Raw genomic sequence first — 20,614 nt, forward strand, 5'->3', positions numbered from 1 at the left:
TAAGTTTTTTAGTCGCCATTAAAATAGACCGAATAAGGGAGAAGGGTTATGAGTGTGTTTTCTCTTCCGTTGTCAAAATGATGCTCAAAGATAAAATCAGCGGCTTACACTCACCTAACAGATAGATGCCTTGCCTCTGATGGCAACAGGTTCCGACACGAACTTAACACGCCATGCACGCGACGTAACCAGGACATCAAGGGATTTTCACGTCAACCGAAATATTTCTAAATAAACCACTTTTAGCTTCAGTTGTCATTGACTATGACGAGGGTAGAGAACCATACTTTTAAAATGTCGGTGTACATTTGTCCCAAAGTCGTTCACATTATGTTATGGATTGCAAATGAACCGGTTGAAACAATTGCTTCCGTCATTTCGAGCATTCTGCGCGCAAATTATGTCCACAAAATGGCGACCTTGGCTTCAGCTCGTCAACTTCGACATCGTTTATATACTGTATATTGTCCTACTGTCGGAGCGAAACGCCACTATTCGTGCTTCAATGTGACTTAAAACTTTAAATACTGACCTTGTAGCATTGCTTGTGCGGCGTCAGAGTTAAATGGCAACTCCGGTGTTCTCCGTCAGGGTGTTGGAACGCCGACTCCATACCAAATGAAATTGGCGTCAATGAAAACAATGCTGTTGCAAGACAAACCGTTTATTTCGGCACTTCTTCACGGTCGTGGCGGTGTTAACTGTCAGTATTTTCAGCCCCAAACCCTGGTAAGGGGCGGCCTGACTTGTCAGAGAAAGAAAGACGGTCTTTTTCGACTACGCAGCAACGAGAGAACAGCGCGCGCGCACACGAGATCCCCGCACTTCCTGGTTCACGCTCAACCCGCCCCACATAGCTGGCCAAACACATGCCTGCAACAGCGTTGAAAACTTCAAAAAATTAAGCAATACACATGTAATATATTCTCAAGCATTTTCAATAAAGCGTTTCAACAATCACGTCTATTAGTTTTACAAACAGTAGACGGCATTCCCTCTAGAATACTTCAGCTTGGCTGCCAACAGATTGACACACCGTAATTGGGATCGTCGGCGCCATTTTTCGGGACGAAACCAGGAAGTGCAAACAGGAAGTTACAGCGCGGATGTGACGTCGTGTTTCACAATGATTTTACACACTATAACAAGAGAACTAATACTTTATACTCCCGAAGCACCTTGGGTACCGTTTGTAGGGTGCTGCAAAAAAATGTGGTATTATTTGATTTGTTGGATTTCACGTGACGTCACCGCCTACTGGCGGATCAGTACGGTGGCCTGTGACGGACATACATAGATGATATCAGCCTCTATCGCCCTCCCGTGGTCACTTCGAAAACACACAAACGTCTTCTTGAAGTGTACTGTATTTAGGACTAACAAGTATATGTTGAAAGCACACAAATGACACATGATACAGATAACGTAGCCAATAGTTGCATAAAAGTAATTTTTAAGGAGAAGAAATTCAAGAATTGAGGCCCTTAATTGACATCCTCCCTCGCCCGCATCATAATCAGCAGTTCCTTGTCCTCTTTATATTGTAGCGTCGATAGGCGCACATCCCAGCGTGCTTTGCGATACTGTCTATGAAATAAATAGCTGTTAAATTACTTGTTTTAATCCACGTAAATAGGTTATTCTTGCACACGACTGGCCAAGTCTGTTCTAAATCTATCTATTGTGTTGATGTTTGATGGGATTTTTTCATGACACCGTGACTCTAATTGATTGGGCAATCATATACTGTGTTTTCTCAACGGTAAAGTCGTTGCTAATGTAAGCTTTGTCTTACTCTGCTGAAGACTGCGGGACAGCGGACTGACGGCGACGACTAGAGCGCAAGATGAAGACTGCGGCTGCCGGCGACTAAAGAGCAATACAAAGCCGGCGGCGGGGCGCAGACTGCAGCGGTCGGCGGGCAATCTGTTGTCAGCTGCCGGCCTGCGGGCAAACTGGAAACGGTGGCCGACCGGTGGGCAAACTGGAGGCGAGGGTCGCAACCTGAGGCCAAGCATCAAGCTAGGTCCACCAATTTTCACCATATCATCAGACAACTATTCTGCATGAGTGTGCAAAATTTCAGGGACGGGACTCAACAGGAACCATGTTTCCTTCCCAAATAGATTGACCACGAAGCCGGTGGAAGGCCCTAAAAAACAAAACTTTAATAAATTCATCAAACATGGAGCTATATATATATATATATGTATGTATGTATATTTTTAATTGTTGTCATTATTATTATCACTATTATTTTCGATTACTATTATAATGTTGTTTTCCCTGTCCTCTCTCTAGCCTATAAGTTGAACATTATTTTGCCATTGTCTGCAACTGAGATTAGGCTGCTCCCTTCTGTAAAAGAGTTCTCGAAGCTTTCTTGGTTGGCGGCCCGGCATATCGACATGGCCTTCTTTACATTAGCCTCAAAGTATGTCCATACGGGTATCTTCTTTTTTTCAAACTTTGTGAGGTTCCGTCTCAGCCATATGGCGTACCTCGCATGGCTCAGCATAAAGTTCCATAGGAATGGAATGGCCTTTATTGTCATTATACAAGATGTACAACGAAATTGGAGAGCTTCTCCTTCCAGTGAAGTAGTCAAGTTTAAAGAAACAAAAAAATATATAAAGTAGAGGAAAAAAAAACAATTTAACAAGATATATACAAGATATCCAAAATATACACATAGTATTGCACAGGAGCATATGCAGGAGCAGATATATTAATTTTAGTGCAATGATCAATGGGTCATAGTGCAAATAATGTCTGGTGTATACAGATGAGTAAAGTCATATATGAGTGTATTGTAATGGTTGTTAAATAAATAAATATGATTGAGTTAGTAACAGAGGCAGTGATGGAAAATATTGCACATTTGTACGTTGTATGTCTGAGTTCAGGGTGGTGATGGCTCTTGGGAAGAAGCTGTTTCTCAGTCTGCTTGTTTTTGCCTTGATGCACCTGTAGCGTCTGCCGGAGGGCAGCAGGTCAAACAGCTGAGCACCGGGATGTAAATTGTCCTTGATGATGTTGCGAGCTCTGCTGAGGCACCGGGTGGAGTAGATGTCCGTCAGGGAGGGGAGAGGGCAGCCGATGATGCGCTGCGCTGCTGTGACTGTCCTCTGAAGCCTCCCTCTGTCCGCCTCAGTGCAGCTTCCGTACCAGGTGGAAACGCAGTAGGTCAGCAGGCTCTGGATGGACGAGTGGTAGAAGGCCAGTAGCAGCTCCCTGTTCGGGTTCTTCCTCCTGAGGACTCTCAGGAAGTGTAGACACTGCTGGGCCTTCTATATGACAGCTGTGATGTTGTCTGTCCAGGAGAGGTCGCCGGAGATCTGGACTCCCAGGAACCTGAATGTGTGGACCCTTTCCACACACTCGCCATTGATGTAGAGGGGGGACGGGTCACTTCTGTTCCTTCTGAAGTCCACGATGATCTCCATTTGTTTTGTGCGTGTTCAGGGCTAGGTTGTTGTCGGAGCACCAGGTCGTCAGCCTCTGGACCTCCTCCCTGTAAGCTGCCTCGTCACCCTATGAGATCAGTCCGACCACTGTGGTGTTGTCAGCAAACTTGACGATGATGTTGCTCTCATGGGCCGGACTGCAGTCGTGTGTGTTCAGCACGCAGCCCTGTGGTGATCCGGTGCTCGGACTGCGGGTGGAGGAAAGGTGGGGGCCGAGTCTCACAGTCTGGGGTCTGTTTGTTAGGAAGTCCTTGATCCATCTGCATGTGAGGGGAGGGAGGCCTAGGGTGTCCAGTTTTGTAGTTAGGATGTCCGGGATGATGGTGTTGAAGGCCGAGCTGTAATCCACAAAGAGCATCCTGGCATAGCTGTGCTGTTGTTCCAGGTGGTTCAGCACCGCGTGCAGGGCTATGGCGATGGCGTCCTCTGTGGATCTGTTCGCCCGGTATGCAAACTGGTGGGGGTCGAGTGGGGGGGGGGGGGGGAGACAGCCTTTTATGTGCTGGAGGATCAGTCTCTCAAAGCACTTCATGATTATGGATGTGAGGGCAACAGGGCGATAGTCACTGAGGCTGGATGCGGGTGACTTTTTCGGGATGGGGATGATTGTGGCGGATTTCAGGCAGGTGTGGATGACTGCTTGGGCCAGGGAGAGGTTGGAAATCCTGCAGAAGACTCCGGACAGCTGGTGTGCACATGCTCGGAGAACCTTTCCAGGTATGCTGTCAGGGCCCGGGACCTTCCTGGGGTCCACTGCTTGGAGCACACGCCTCACGTCATGCTCTCCTACAGTTAATGGGGGGGGGGGGGGGTCGTCGTGGGGCCGGGAGAGGCTGGGGGCAGGGCTGGAGAAGATGAGTGTGGCTGTGGTGTTTCAAAGCGGGCAAAGAAACTGTTGAGTTGACGCTCAGGTCTCCTGACATCACATCACGTCCTCTGAAGTTAGTGATGCTCTGCAGTCCCTGCCACACCTCTCGTGGTCTATTGCTGGAGAGGTGGGACTCTATCCTCCTGTTGTAGTCCGCTTTGGCTGTTTTTATTCCTCTTCTTAGGTCTGCTCGAGCCGTACTGTACAGAGCTCTGTCGCCTGACCTGAAGGCAGAGTCGCGGGCTTTGGGGAGGGAGCGGACCTGGCTGGTCATCCAGGGTTTCTGGTTTGGAAAAATCCGGATGACTTTGTCCACAGACACAGTTCCCATACAAAACTTGATATAGTCTAGTACTGTCACTGTGTATGTTTGCAGGTCCTGATGTTGAAATAGGTCCCAGTCTGTGTGTTGGAGGCAGTCCTGAAGTTCACTGAGTGCATTTTCCGGAAATGTGGTGATGATCTTTTTGGTGGGTCTGGATCTGCGTGTGAGGGGGGTGTATGCAGGAGTGAGCAGCAGGGAGAGATGGTCTGACTGTCCAAGGTGGGGGAGTGGTGTTGCTCTGTAGCCGTGCTTTATGTTTGAGCAAACATGATCAAGAGTGTTTGCTCCTCGCGTTGGACACTTGACATGCTGATGAAACTTCGGGAGTACAGTCTTTAAATTGGCCTTATTAAAGTCCCCGGCTATAATATGAACGCCATCAGGGTGGGCCCGCTGATGTTCATTGATGACGTTCAACAGGAGAGAGAGTGCCGTGCTAGCGTTAGCATCCGGTGGGATGTAAACAGCGGTGATGATCACAACAGTTAGCTCCCTCGGGAGAAAATACGGCCGGCATCTTACGGACATGTACTCAATGTCAGGGGAGCAGTGAGTCTCTATGATCTTGCTGTTGTTGCACCAATCCTCATGCACGTAAATACAGACCCCCCCACCTCTGCTCTTACCGGAGTCCTCTGTTCGATCCCAGCGGTGTAGAGAGCGGCCGGCTAGCTGCACGCTAGCATCGAGGATCGTCGGTTTGAGCCAGGTCTCCGTGATGATTAGAACACAACAGTCACGAATGTAGCGTTTTCCCTCAAGCTGTAACTCCAGGTCGTCCTTTTTGTGGGTAATGGATCTGGTGTTGGTGAGGTACAGGCTGGGCAGGGGTGGCTTATGTGGGTTGTTTCGTAGCCGTAGCAGTAGGCCGGACCTGCGACCCCGCTTCTGCTTGCGCTCCCGACGCCGCCTGCGCGTCTTTCCAGACCCGACAACAATCCACGGAGCGCCCGGTGGTCTCGCTAGTTCGTCTGGGATGTTGTGTCGACGATGAAAGTCTCTGCAAACTGCCAGTTTGTGTCGGTAGCCGATGTCCACAAGGTCCTGTCGGGTGTAGTGGTGTAATGCCGATGTATACGTGGAGAGAGTCCATAGACAAACACACATAAAATAAGCAAAAAAGCACTGAAAGGGAGAGCCGTGAGCCGCTGCGTCTGTGCGCGCCGCCATCTTTGATGTGGTGTCAATTGGCCAAAGGGGAATTCAAAACAGAGGCTCGTGGACCATGAACAATTTTATGGTAGCTGGAGACTTCAACCAATGAAATCCATCCATTTTCTGCACCACTTATTCTCATCAATGGTCTGTATTCCCCACCTGTTACCAGCATGGGGACATTCCAACCCAAGATGACAACATACTGGACCAGGGACACAGCAACTTATGTGGAGCAGACCCAGTGTCACACTGCCCTACTTTTAGCCCAGACTGAGAGCCACTTTAGCAGCTGAAATATCTCAGATGGGAGGGCGTTATACTGAAGATCTAAAGGTCCCTGGTTCAAGCACGGTTTTCAGCATAATCCTGATTTGCATTGTGACTTGGCAAATAGTTTGGAAAAGGGACCTTAACTTCAAAATCCCGCCCATCCAGCCAACCTTGAGTTCACTGAGACATTAAGGTGAGCCTGAGGTTGGCTCAGGTGCTTTCTTCACAGCTGGCTTTTAAACCTTTCAAGCCTCATTTCCAATTGTGATTTCTTGTTTTGTTGAAAAAAAGCCCATTATTTCTGGAACATGTTATATGAACTACAATTTTCCCTACAAAGGAGAAGTCAATTTGGACAATTGTCATTCTGCCCCCACTTTGGACACATCGTCGTGATTCATTGTTTGGCAACTGCTTTGTGACCTCGCCAGTCCTCTTCACAGCCCATTCCCCATTGATCCCCATTCACATGTAAAAGATCCCCGGTTCGAAACTGGGTGGAAACATAGCCGTTCAATTCCTACTTTTACAAAAACATGGGAAGAAGGACATGTGCTTGATCTCTGAAGGTGTATACACAAGCATCTGTCCCCAGTTTGGACACACAATCCATATTTCCCAGATGACTGATTGGGTGCATCACTGGCCTGCATGGAGGAGCTGTGGTGTCATTGCGTGTGTGGCAAAGCGAGCGGGGTAGGTAGTTTGCTGACAACGCCACCTGGGGACTTTCACCCCAGGATGTAACAGGTTTGATCAATCACAAACTCTACATTAATCCCCAAAATCCCACAGAACAAGATCGTGATTTACAATGATAAAAGTAGTTATTTTATTAAACGATTATCTTAAAATGAGTGACAAACCATGAATAATACAAATAAAGTGGTGATGGGAGGAGTCAAAAAGAAAAGAGGCCTGGGCTGGGGCTTACCACGACATCGGTAACATAATGGGAGGGATCCAAACCACACTGCATCCGTGACTCAGTAAACCAAAAGTGGGAAAAAAGGGGACCAACAGGGAAACCGCTGCTGCTCTGGGCCCTCAGCACCTGCCAATGAAAAAGAACATCCTTAAAAGCATAAAAGCAAGGCAACCCTCACACACACTTCAGTAATTAAAAGTCAATTTCAAACCAGCTGACGCCGGGGCTTGCGCTAGGGTCATGGTTGGCGCTACCTCCCTGGGTCTGTCCTGGGTCGCGGGCACCAACGTGCCCTTGGGGGGGGCGTTCACCGGCCTCCAGGCAGTGGGGTCCGCACTGCTGGTGGCCTGAAGTCTACGGTGGTGGCTTGGGGTTGCTGTGCTGTGGTGGCTGCTGCGGGGACCGGGCTGTGTGTTGGGAGGGGGCCTGATCCTGCTCATGGGGACATGCTCCTTGGAGTGGGGCCTGCTGGGGGGACGGTGCTCTTCTGGGCGTTTGGGTGTCTGCTGCCACTGGTCCTATGCTCTGCTGCATCGCTGTCCCTGTCTTTGCCCATCCCCAGTCTTGCCTTAGGGCTCGTCAGGGATGGTTCTCCGGTACGTGGGTGGAGCGCTGCTGGTTCTGGGGGCACGGGTGGGGGGGGGGGGTCGGCCCTCCCGTTGGATGGTGGGGTCCGTTGGTGGCCTTGCGCTGGTCTTAACTCCTCGGCTCTGGTGCTTGGCCTCCCCATGACTTGGAGCTATGGCTCTCCCTCACGGGGGTGAGCTGCCCGGCGGGTGTCGGCCGGTGCAGTGGAGCGCCTTACCACTCGCCTGCACGCCCCCTCCGCTTGCTCATGTGCGGGCCTCCTCCCCTCGCCCGCTCCTTTGTCTGCCACACTGCCGTAGCCCTGATGGCGTGGTCGAGGGGAGTCTGGGGGTGCTATCCCTTGGCAGTCCGTACCTCCCTGGGCTCGGGGCCTGGTTGTGGGTCTGGGACCCCTGGGTCCCCCGCCCTGTGATGCCCCGGACGCCCAACCCGGGGACGTCCACAGTGTGTGCTTGCGTGTGTCTGAGATTATTTTATGTATTTATTGTTTTAAATACTTAGATAAATAATGATTAGTTTTATTATAATTATATATATATGTGTGGGTGTGCGTGTGCGTGTGTGTATATGGCTATATAGATATATGGGGGGGGCTCTGCGGGGGTCTGGCGCAGGGCGTTCCATCTCTACCGCCCGGTCCTCCATGGGGCAGTGTGCCCGGGCCTCTTCTGTCCTGGCCGGGGCGGTCCTGTGTTGGTAGTCAGGCCTGGGGTTACCTGGGGCGGGCCGGGTTCTGCTTCCTGGGGGTGTGTGGGGGGCGGGGGGCGGCGCCTCCGGCCGTAGATGGGCTCCCTCCCGGTTGGCGGGGGCGCCCCTGTGCCCACAGGTGTGTGGCCCTCGATGCCCTTCTGCCCTAGTGGGGTATGGTCTCCCGCTGGTCTCGGGGGTGCGGCTCTCCTCCGGCCTGCTGGCGCCCTGTTGCCGGTTGGGATTGCTCCTCCATGGCCTCTTGCTGGTCTCTTCAGGGAGATGCTTCGGGGGCGGGTCTTGGGGAGTCGGCCCTGGCTTTGCCCACACCCACGGGGCCGGAGGATCTCTGGCGGTGGGGGCTTGACCTGGCTGCGCGGGGCAGGGTTTGCTGGGTGGTAGAAGGCAGTCTCTCTCCTTTTGTCATTCTCAGTGACAATTACACATTCACACACTCGCATTCACATACACAAGCACGCTTACGCACACACATATGAATATATACACAGAAGTACACACCTCCATATGGACACTCACAGCACATGGGTGCTTCTCTACACAATCTACCATCTTATCCCTGATGTCTATATGCTATTGGTATGCTATTATTACAGTAAAAATGATGTCAAGCAGTGAGATTTTAATTACTGTAACTGTATGGCTGTAATTGTGTTCACTATCATGGCTCATGTCTTCATTGTTACTATTGCTACTGGTAAGTTGGACTGCTTCACTTCACTGATATCATCTCTATTGTGACCCTTAGCCATGATTGACATTTAACTGTTCTGTTTGTAACTGTTGTTGTTATGGGAATTCTTGTTGCTGCTGTTTTTGTGTCTCTCTCTACTGGGTCTCAGGTCCACTTGCAAATGCCTCCTTTTTGGTCATCTGCCCCCATTGATCATGCAGTCACGTTGGGCGAGAGGTTTGCCGCTGCTCTGCTTTGCCATGCTGTTTTCTTTACCTTTCCCCGGTCGGTTGGCAGCCTTGATGGGGGTGTTTCACAGTTGACTGGGTTGTGCGCTGTTGGTTATGGGGCCTGGGGGGTTTTGGGCTTTTGTCGCCGCCATGCTGTTTTCCTTGTGGTGGTGTACTGTTAGTTGTTGTCAACGGGGGCTTTTGTTGTTTCTTCACGGTCCGCATTCTCTGCACTCGTAGTCTGAAGAGGATAATGGGGTCCACTGCCCCCATTGATCTGCTCCTTGAGTCTTGGTGACCAAGAGGTTTTTTGCCGCTCTGCTTTGACATGCTGTTTTCTTTACCTTTCCCGGCCTTGTCGAGGGTGGGTGGTGTGATGTCGGTTATGGGGGCCGGTAAGTTGCAGCCCTGGGCTTTTGTTGTTCCTGGAGCACATAAAGAAGAGTGGCTAGTACGGGGGTTGAACCCGTGACCTTGGCGTTATTAGCACCACGCTCTGACCAACTGAGCTAACCGGCCACTGGACACCATTGCAATATTTTATGTTTTTTTTAATTTTATGTACCCCGAAGCAGACTCAATCGGTACGCTGGGGTCTGAGGGCGATAAGTGGGTACCTGGTGGACACCTTGTTTGTGCTCTTGACAGGTATTTCGGGACAGTTTAACAACTGGCTTTTGATGGTGGAACAAGCTAAAACAAGGAAAACTTGTTGAATAATTGTTTAGCGCGCCTGGGAGTGGGCCCCTTATTGCAAATAGTTCCCGCTGTGATTTCCGCCGAGTGTCCCTGATGAATACATCCACTGCTCCAGAAGCAGCCTCGGCTAATTGTCGGCCATTCGCCATAGCGCACCCCGAGGTTACAGAGGTCAAAGGTAAGCCCATATTCAGCAGCACACTGGCGAAAGGTAAATTTATGTGCATTACTGTTTCCACAGGTTCCCGATTGGTACAACCCGGCATTAATATCTCTTGGTGTAATTCTACCTTACAGATGGATGCCTTCTTCCGGCCGATACTCAGGGCTGACCTCTGGTGGTGGTGCGGTGGCACACGGTGCAAACGTCTCCTTTTTGCCCTCAAAATACAAGGGCAACAGGACAATCCCTTGGTTCCACCAAGACTTGAACTTAGACCACTGGATTCAAAGTCCGGGGTGCTAACCATTACACCACGGAACCTGCAAGGGTACAGACAGCGCCGGGCCCTGAAGTACATCCTGTCAGATTACATTAGCGTTGATATAACTTCTCTGATGGTGGTGTTCTGGGAATTGTGTAGAAAAGTAGTTCAGGGCTTGTCCGAGAATTGAACTCGGGACCTCTTGTACCCTAAGCAAGACTCATACCACTAGACCAACAAGCCCCTGCTTGGGCAAATACTTACCTTTCCCCGGTCAGTTGGCGGCCATGATGCGGGTGTTTTCGCAGTTGACTGGGTTGTGCGCTGTTGGTTATGGGGACCGGGGGGGTTATGAGGGACGGGGTGTTGTGGACGAGGGCTTTTTTGTTCCTTCACGGTCCGCATTCTCTGCACTCGTGATGTAAAATTTTGGGTGGAGGATAATAGGGTCCACTGCCACCTTTGATCTGCTCCTTGCAGTCTTGGTGACCAAGAGGTTTGTTGCTGCTCTGCTTTGACGTGCTGTTTTCTTTACCTTTCCCCGGTCTTTCGGCAGTCTTGTCGAGGGTGTTTCACTGGTGGGTGGGGTGATGCTGGTTATGGAGACCAGCGGGTTGTCGCCGTGGGCTTTTGTTGTTCCTGGAGCACATAAAGATGGATGGTCAGTATGGGGGTTGAACCCGTGACCTTGGCGTTATTAGCACCACGCTCTGACCAACTGAGCTAACCAACCACAGGACACCTTTGCATCAAATGTTTCCAGCTCAAATCAACTAACTCATCCTTAACAGACCGCATTCTCTGTGCTCGTGGTCGAAATTTTGCTTCTCGGACAATGGGGTCATCTGCCCCCATTGATCATGCAGTCACGGTGGGCGAGAGGTTTGCCGCTGCTCTGCTGTTTTCTTTACCTTTCCCCGGTCGGTTGGCAGCCTTGATGGGGGTGTTTCGCAGTTGACTGGGTTGTGCGCTGTTGGTTATGGGGCCTGGGGGTTTTTGGGCTTTTGTCGCCGCCATGCTGTTTTCCTTGTGGTGGTGTACTGTTAGTTGTTGTCAACCGGGGCTTTTGTTGTTTCTTCACGGTCCGCATTCTCTGCACTCGTGTTCTGAAGAGGATAATGGGGTCCACTGCCCCCATTGATCTGCTCCTTGAGTCTTGGTGACCAAGAGGTTTTTTGCCGCTCTGCGTTGACATGTTGTTTTCTTTACCTTTCCCCGGCCTTGTCGAGGGTGGGTGGTGTGATGTCGGTTATGGGGGCCGGTAAGTTGCCGCCCTGGGCTTTTGCTGTTCCTGGAGCACATAAAGAAGAGTGGCTAGTACGGGGGTTGAACCCGTGACCTTGGCGTTATTAGCACCACGCTCTGACCAACTGAGCTAACCGGCCACTGGACACCATTGCAATATTTTATGTTTTTTTTAATTTTATGTACCCCGAAGCAGACTCAATCGGTACGCTGGGGTCTGAGGGCGATAAGTGGGTACCTGGTGGACACCTTGTTTGTGCTCTTGACAGGTATTTCGGGACAGTTTAACAATTGGCTTTTGATGGTGGAACAAGCTAAAACAAGGAAAACAGATTGTTTAGCGTGCCTGGGAGTGGGCCTCTTATTGCAAATAGTTCCCGCTGTGATTTCCGCCGAGTGTCCCTGATGAATACATCCACTGCTCCAGAAGCAGCCTCGGCTAATTGTCGGCCATTCGCCATAGCGCACCCCGAGGTTACAGAGGTCAAAGGTAAGCCCATATTCAGCAGCACAGTGGCGAAAGGTAAATTTATGTGCATTACCGTTTCCACAGGTTCCCCATTGGTACAACCCGGCATTAATATCTCTTGGTGTAATTCTACCTTCGAGATGGATGCCTTCTTCCGGACGATACTCAGGGCTGACCTCTGGTGGTGGTGCAGTGGACCCGGCGTGAGTGATAGGTTACCGACCGAGAACATGACTGGTGTTTGTGCCCCGATTTCTTTCCTTCTTCCAATGACAGTATTGTCAGTAGATGTGGAGCGCCTAGTGCATAGTGCTACTTCCGTAGGGTCTCACCTCGTGCCACCAGCCACCCTGAGGACCAGGCGAGGTGTGTCAACCTCACCCTGGTTAGACACCCCCAACCCGATGTACATTGACGCCATAGGTATCCCTCGTGGCGTCCCAGAGGAGTATAAAATTATAGATCAGGTTATATCCAGTTTTGCTTCTATCATCCCTTTGATTTCCATTAACCATAATACTGAAGTGATTCATTATCTGCATTATAACGTTCAGCGTCTCTCTAATCAAACTGAAGAAGCGTTCAGAGCAGTTAGTGTAGCAGATAGCTACTTCTCTGATGGCCTTCCAGACTTGCATGGCAGTTGACATGCTATAAGCAGAAAAGGGTGGTGTGAGTATAAGGTACATAAAAGATAAGGTAACATGGTTTAAAAAAACAAAAAAAAACAGTTTAAAATGTATAAATATGGTTAGAGCATTTAAGAGTAGTAATAGTTCCTGTCATCCATATAAAAGTCAGTTGTAAAAGAAAAAAAGACACCCTACTATTTTTTATATGTTTGTGTCTAAAATAACCAAATCTCCATTGTTGGCGTTTGAGTGTAATACCGCAAGGTCCACTAAGGGGGTGCTAGCAGCGATGGTGGTATAGAGTAGGTGACAAAACGACAGAGGAAGAATAAATCCTGAGGGTGAATATACGTCAAGTCTTCGTGGATTGTCTTCTTTATTCTGTACCACATGTTAGTATAAAGTAGAAATAATGTATGCAAACGACTGTAAAGAGTGTAGAAGTTGCTAAAGTAAACAGCTGACTGCAAAGTGGTTTGTTATAAATGTTTTGTAGAGCACTTGAGCACATGTGAAATGGCTAACGGCTAATGCTAGCAATCCTTAATGTATGGTGAATAGCATTAAGCAGGTTAACTGCAATATGTGAAATGTGTTACTGATAGTATTGTACTAAAGATATGTGAAAAGTATACATTGGCTGTGGAAATTGTCACTAGATTGACATGTAAAGCCATTGTCTTAACATCACAAATGTTTAGCTGTTCAAATGTTTGTTGAACCAATAATGCTGAAAACAAACGGCCAACTGTTGGTGTAGTCATCTTATGAGATCTGAAGTGCTGTTATTGTTCTGAGAGAAAGAATAAAGGGTGAATATACGTCAAGTCATCGTGGATTGTTGTCCTTATTCTGTACCACAGGATTTTCAAGGCATACATGTTAGAATAAAAAGTAAATTCAATTATTATAGTGTTAAGTTATCACCCTTATATCCGTTTGCTTAGACAATAGACAATAGTCTTGAGTGTTTTGAAGCAGCATTCCAAGACGCTGACCAGCAACTCCCAGCACCACTAATCTTGCAGGTGCCTGGGAATGCCAGCAGCAACCTTGAAGAAGTTTCATCATGCAAAATGGGCCAAGATAAGAACACATGCACAAAAAGTAATTATTCTCACATACACACACACACATAGACAACAAGTACAGCTTGTGCAACTGCTTGCTTCCCCCTCCCCTTAGAGTTGCACGACCATGTATTAGGGACCTCCTAAAGAAAATAAAAAGAGAGGAGCATGAATGGCATACTCAGAGTGGAGCGGCATGTCACTGGGTTTATTTTTTCACTCTCCTCGTTGCGAGAAACTTTGAATATTGTTGTCTGTCTCTTTTGTATTTAGGTGTTTTTACAAGTGTCACAGGAGTTTGAACCTGACCTTTACTTGGTCCTTCGAGCCGGATCCCAAGACACCTGAGGAGTCCAGTTGTGGAGCGGACGAGACAGAAAGACCGTGGCCACGGCAGACAAAACCCTTTGATGAGCTGTCTTCTCAGTTCAACAACTGGAAGCTGAAGGTTGACGGGATACCGACGGAAGAGAAGACAACAAACAGTAAGGCAATTTTGATCAGAGTGTGAGTGAAAGGGCGTCGTCCCTTTGTGTTAAAGCAGGGGTGGGCAAACTGAGACCTGGGGGCCGCATGCAGCCCATTAATCCAATCCACTTTATTGATATAGCACATTTTATAAACAGAGTTTCTAAAGTGCTGGACAGGCTAGTAAAATAAAAGGTAAAAATAAAATACAATAAATGAAGGTACAAATTGAATTTAATCCAAAACTAAAAGGTCGAATAGGAAACAACAAAATCTCAGATTGAATCCTAAAGCGAACAGGCAACCAATGCAGGGAGGCCAGAAGGGTTCTTGACCCCTAGAACTGAGTGCGTCCCTCGGGTCAATAAGGTTTGTCACCCGGTGCTAAAGCCTTGTGTATACTATTCGCTGGCAAGCAAAGAGACGAACTCGGCAGTCTTCTGTAGAAAGACAGAGCTGGCGGTCTTCTGTGACAAGGCGGACTTGGCAGTCTTTTGCAATAGGGCGGACTTGGCAGTCTTGTGCAAGAGGAAGGAGCCCTTTTGACGGGCTTTCCTTTGTAAAAGACGGAGTTGGCGGTCCTTTGTAATGAGGCGGAGTTGGCGGTCTCTCGCAGTAAGACCGAGTTAGCACGGCCCTCCCGGTGGATGGTGGGGTCCGTCGGTGGCCTTGCGCTGGTCTTAACTCCTCGGCTCTGGTGCTTGGCCTCCCCATGACTTGGAGCTATGGCTCTCCCTCACGGGGGTGAGCTGCCCGGCGGGTGTCGGCCGGCGCGGTGGAGCACCTCACCACTCGCCTGCTCGCCCCCTCGCTTGCTCATGTGCGGGTCTCCTCCCCTCACCCGCTCCTTTGTCTGCCACACTGCCGTAGCCCCGATGCCGTGGTCGAGGGGAGTCTGGGGGTGCTATGCCTTGGCGGTCCGTACCTCCCTGGGCTCGGGGCCCGGTTGTGGGTCTGGGACCCCTGAGTCCCCCGCCCTGTGATGCCCCGGACGCCCCACCCGGGGACGTCCACAGTGTGTGCTTGCGTGTGTGCGTATTGAGTGGATGGGGGCTTGTGTCTGAGATTATTTAATGTATTTATTGTTTTAAATACTTAGATAAATAATGATTAGTTTTATTATAATTTATTATATTATAATAATTTATTATCATTCTCAGTGACAATTACACATTCACACACTCGCATTCACATACACAAGCACGCTTACGCACACATATATGAATATATACACAGAAGTACACACCTCCATATGGACACTCACAGCACATGGGTGCTTCTCTACACAATCTACCATCTTATCCCTGATGTCTATATGCTATTGGTATGCTATTATTACAGTAAAAATGATGTCAAGCAGTGAGATTTTAATTACTGTAACTGTATGGCTGTAATTGTGTTCACTATCATGGTTCATGTCTTCATTGTTACTATTGCTACTGGTAAGTTGGACTGTTTCACTTCACTGATATCATCTCTATTGTGACCCTTAGCCATCATTGACATTTAACTGTTCTGTTTGTCACTGTTGTTGTTATGGGAATTCTTGTTGCTGCTGTTTTTGTCTCTCCCGCTACTGCCCCCCCCCCCCCCCCCCCCCACCTTTCTCTTCTTCTTTTCTGTTCTTCTTCTTGCTCCGGTCCGGTCGCTCCAAATGGCATAACAAAGACATCAAATAACGGCAAATAAAATTTCATGGTACAGGGAAGTTGTAGCCAACACCTTTCCTGACACAGAGCAAATCTGTTTAGCATGTAAGGGCATTTAGATCAACAATACTATCTGCCCCAATGGCTGGACGGGAAAAAAAAAAAAAAGACCGAGTTAGCAGTTCTTTGTGCAAAGACGGAGTTGACGGTCATGCTAGGCTAGGAAAGGAGAGCCTCCGCGGTTAAAGGCCTTTTCAGGGTTTGAATGTGAAAACGTTTTCAAAGTACAAATGAGTGTGTGAATGGGAGATTTTGTCACTAGACAGGTCTTCATATTAAAGGGTGAGAAAAAGAGTAAGTCTTTGAGGAAGCAGAGGCAAGAATTCTCCACCCTCACCGGGGTAGAAGCCTGAGAATTACCTCAAAGAAAAGTTCATTACTCTCTCACTGACAAACAACCCTGTTGTTAGTTTTCCCTAGGAAGATCATCACAACAGGGACTAAATTATTCCCAAGATGGGAAATAAAAGTGGAAAACCACAAGTCAAAAAGGAACCAAAAGCTATATTCAGCATGACTAGGCTTGTCTTAACAAATACAACCAGAACCAAATGATGAACCAGTATAATAGTATAATTACAAGTACACCTAATAAAACTAAATGCATATGAAGGAATAAAACCAGCAATAGAAGATTTGTTAAAAGCTTAAGTCTTAGTAGAATGCGATAACCCACCATGTAACATCCCTATTTTCCCAGTGAGAAAAAGTGTCACTCTCTGTGGGATGGAGAATGATACAGGACAAGCTGTAAATCAAGCTGTGGTGGCAAGAGCACCTTGTGTGCCTGACCCACACACATTGTTAAATTCTTTACCAACAGATGTCACATGGTTCACCATAGTAGACATCAGTAATGCATTCTTCTCCATTCCAATAGAGAAAGAAAGTTCAGGTTCGCATTTACGTTTGCAAAAAAAATATATATATATATATATGTATATACGTATATATATATATACATACATATATATATATATATATACATACATATATATACATACATATATATATATATATATATATATATATATATATATATATATATATATATATATATATATATATATATATATATATATATATATATATATATATATATATATATATATATATATATATATACGTACACACGCTTACCACAAGGATATTGTGAAAGCCCGACAATTTATTCACAAGCAATGATGGCCAGTATGTCCACGTTTGAACCCCCAAATGGAAGCCAGATATTATTATATGTAGATGACATCCTACTAGCGTCACAAGATAGGAAGTCATGTGAAGAAGACACAATAGCCTTATTACACCATTTAGCAAAAGAAGGCCATAAAGTGAGTAAAGACAATTTTGTAAGCAATCAGTGAAGTATTTAGGGCATCAGTTGACTGGACAAGGGCGAACCATTCTAACAGACAGAAAACAAGCAATCTTAAATGCAGCTAAACTACAAACGAAAAAACAAATGATGTCCTTTTTAGGACTCACTAATTATTGTAGATGTTGGATTCCAAACTATGCACAAATAGTTTCACCATTAACAAACATAACATATAAAACAGACTTAAAAATGACAGCACCCTTATCGTGGAATGAGGCAGAAAAAGCATTATGTGTTAAAAAAAAAAAAAAAATATATATATATATATATATATATATATATATATATATATATATATATATATATATATATATATATATACCTTTACAATCTACTGTTTGTATAAATGTTTTGCTTTAATCAGGTAGTGCTAGAATCGTACTTCCTACCAGTATATATATATATATATATATATATATATATATATATATATATATATATATATATATATATATATATATATATATATATATATATATATATATATATATATACATAACCTTGTGTGCGGGCTGTAATAGCAGCATCTATAGCCGTGGAAACAAGTGCAACCATTGTATTATTCCATCTACTCGTACTGAAAGTACCTCATGCGGTTTCCACCCTGCTATTACAGACTAACGTGACATTTTTGTCTCCTGCTGGACATCTGTCTTGCATGGCAACACTTTTGTCCCAACCACATTTAACACTTGAGCGATGCACCACGCTCAACCCAGCTACCCTTCTACCACTCCCTGAGGAAGGCCAACCACATGATTGTTATGAACTAACAACACAAACTGCAAAGTGTAGACCAGACATATTAGATCAGGCACTAACAAAAAGAGGAGATTTTGTAGATGGTTCCTTGAAGAAAAATAATTTTGGACAAACAATAACAGGCTATGCAGTTGTTACACAAGATATGGTTTGAAAGCAGAACATTTACCATCCTCTTATTCTGTGCAAGTAGCAGAATTAGTAGCGCTTACAGAAGCATGCAAATTAATGAAAGGTCAAAAGGTGACAATTTATACTGATAGCCAATATGTATATTCAACAGTACATACCTTTGCACAATATTGGCAAAACAGAGGTATGATAACATCAATGGGAAAACCAGTAACTCATGACGGATTACTAACAGCATTACTAGAAGCAGTGCAATTGCCAAAAGAAATTGCTGGATGTAAATGCATGACACATATTACTGATCATGATAATGATAATACTGATCCGATATCCTTAGGAAATGCGTTCGCTAATAAAATGATAAAACAAGCAGCACTAAAGGAACTTAACCATCTTAACACTAAAAAATTACAAGTAGACTTTGAGATTCTGGCAGACATGCAAAGCAAGAGTCCAAAGCAAGAAATTGACCACTGTCTTAGGAATAAAGCAACCCTGGACAAAAAGGTTATATATAATATGTCGACAGATAATAAAACAATCTTGCCAAAAAATTTGCATAAGGTACATCAATCGCATTGTAAACTAGTCATTGTTCGGGAGTCTGACGAGGAAGGTAAAGACCCGTCTGTGACGCAGGGGACTTCAGAGTCCTAGACTCTGGGGCATCGTGCTGAGCAGTGAAGATTATAGCACATACCCTTGGCCAGAAAACCCAACAATGCATCCTGGTTTTGAGGGCACTGTAGCAGAATGGCACAAAAATGAAACAGTAACCAAAATGTCCCCCGGCTTACCAATAACTATTGTAGTCGGGTTAAGCTATAAATAATATAATAATTAATAAATGTTTATGTCTATATGATTATTGTAATGAATCCAATAGTAAAAATGGAAGGCATCACCATGGAACCATTTCAGGAACTTTTAACAACTGGGTTTTAAACATTGAACAAGCAGCAAAAAGTGCAGCAAACTATGTTAAAAATATTAGTTGTGTTGCCTGTATGACCATGACCCCACTTCTCCAGATTGTACCAGCACTGATCAATGCTACTTGAGTCCCTGAAGTAATGACAAAAATGTCCACACTGTCACCATCATGTTCAGAATATTAGAATGTTTTTGTCGAGAATGTTTATATGATATAAACACTATATTCCCAGTAGTCAATGAGACAAAAAGGCCCCCACCATTCTCTACTAAAGTAGCCCGAGCAAATTTCACCAGTGTACAGCTAAAAGGAACCGCAAAAAAATGTAGGTCACGTTGAGTTCAAATATTGTAGACATGTAAAAAAAATCAAGATACCTACAACACAGAAGGAGGAAACACACCCCCATCAACTTAGTACTTTAGAGCAGACGTGTGGTAGTGGTGCGAGGACGAATACCTCGATGACATCGTTTATAACATGACCGGAACATGTGCAGTAGTGACATTACTGATTCCAGTATCTATTTACCCTATGAATGTTGACATGTTACTAAGTGCTATCATTGAAGCAGATAAACACCACATCCCAAACTACTTCCAAAGGAAGAGAGAAGTTCCAGCCCCCGACTGGATGATGCAAGACAATCCCACCGACATCGATGCCATCAGCGTGCCACGAGGGGTACCAGACGAATACAAACTAGTAAATCAGGTTGCATCAGGTTTGGAAAGTATTATCCCATGGATAACAGTTAACAAAAATGTGGATAGGATTAACTACCTCCACTATAACATACAAAAGCTTGGGAACTACACCGAGGCCGGACTCACAGCAATTGGAGAACAACTCCATGCCACGTCACTCATGGCCTTCCAGAATCGCATCGCCTTGGATGGACTGCTGGCAAATCAGCAAGGAGTGTGCGCCATGCTTGGCGACCAATGTGGCATGTCCATCCCCAACAATACAGATTCCACAGGAATGCTGTTGCGTGCGATTTCTGGTTTAAAGGCGCTAAACACCAAGATGAAGGAACACTGGTGTTGACACTGAGATGTTCGGTGACTGGAGAAAACTTGGGGGACAATGGTCTCCTTATGTGATGTCCGTGCTTATTGCACTTGCTGTTGCCCTTCTTTTGTGTGCCTTATGTGGATGTTGTTGTATCCCTATCCTGAAGGTTACAATCACATGGACTGTGGATTTAGCCATGGCACCAATTACAACAAGGTAAATGAAATGTACCCCCTACTGGTGGCAGGTGGCAGCGATGACAGTGACGACTCAGATAGCCATCATGGACATGCCCCTGACTTGTTTCCTGACCAAGACAAGTACTTTGACTCAGACGACGAGAACACTTCCGTTCAGGTGTAAGCACAATTTCTGACATAGATGACCTGCTAGGTGAAAACCGAGAGGAGAGCCTATGAGGGACTGCAAACAGAAAATGTGTGATAAACAGGAGGGAAATGT

General features: G+C 46.4%; 5 non-coding genes across 5 annotated transcripts; all 5 read right to left on the reverse strand.

Annotated features, from left to right (window-relative positions):
• Nucleotides 1-9,657: 9,657 nt before the first annotated feature.
• trnai-aau (transfer RNA isoleucine (anticodon AAU)) lies at nucleotides 9,658-9,731 on the reverse strand. The gene has a single exon. It is a non-coding gene; the product is annotated as a tRNA-Ile (tRNA).
• A 592-nt stretch (nucleotides 9,732-10,323) lies between these two features.
• On the reverse strand, nucleotides 10,324-10,395 carry trnaq-uug (transfer RNA glutamine (anticodon UUG)). Its single transcript has one exon. It is a non-coding gene; the product is annotated as a tRNA-Gln (tRNA).
• Nucleotides 10,396-10,507: 112 nt separating this feature from the next.
• trnap-agg (transfer RNA proline (anticodon AGG)) lies at nucleotides 10,508-10,579 on the reverse strand. The gene has a single exon. It is a non-coding gene; the product is annotated as a tRNA-Pro (tRNA).
• A 416-nt stretch (nucleotides 10,580-10,995) lies between these two features.
• On the reverse strand, nucleotides 10,996-11,069 carry trnai-aau (transfer RNA isoleucine (anticodon AAU)). The gene has a single exon. It is a non-coding gene; the product is annotated as a tRNA-Ile (tRNA).
• A 578-nt stretch (nucleotides 11,070-11,647) lies between these two features.
• trnai-aau (transfer RNA isoleucine (anticodon AAU)) lies at nucleotides 11,648-11,721 on the reverse strand. Its single transcript has one exon. It is a non-coding gene; the product is annotated as a tRNA-Ile (tRNA).
• Nucleotides 11,722-20,614: the final 8,893 nt, after the last annotated feature.

This window comes from Doryrhamphus excisus, chromosome 1, assembly GCF_030265055.1.
Source record: "Doryrhamphus excisus isolate RoL2022-K1 chromosome 1, RoL_Dexc_1.0, whole genome shotgun sequence".
NCBI classification, from domain to species: Eukaryota; Metazoa; Chordata; class Actinopteri; order Syngnathiformes; family Syngnathidae; genus Doryrhamphus; species Doryrhamphus excisus.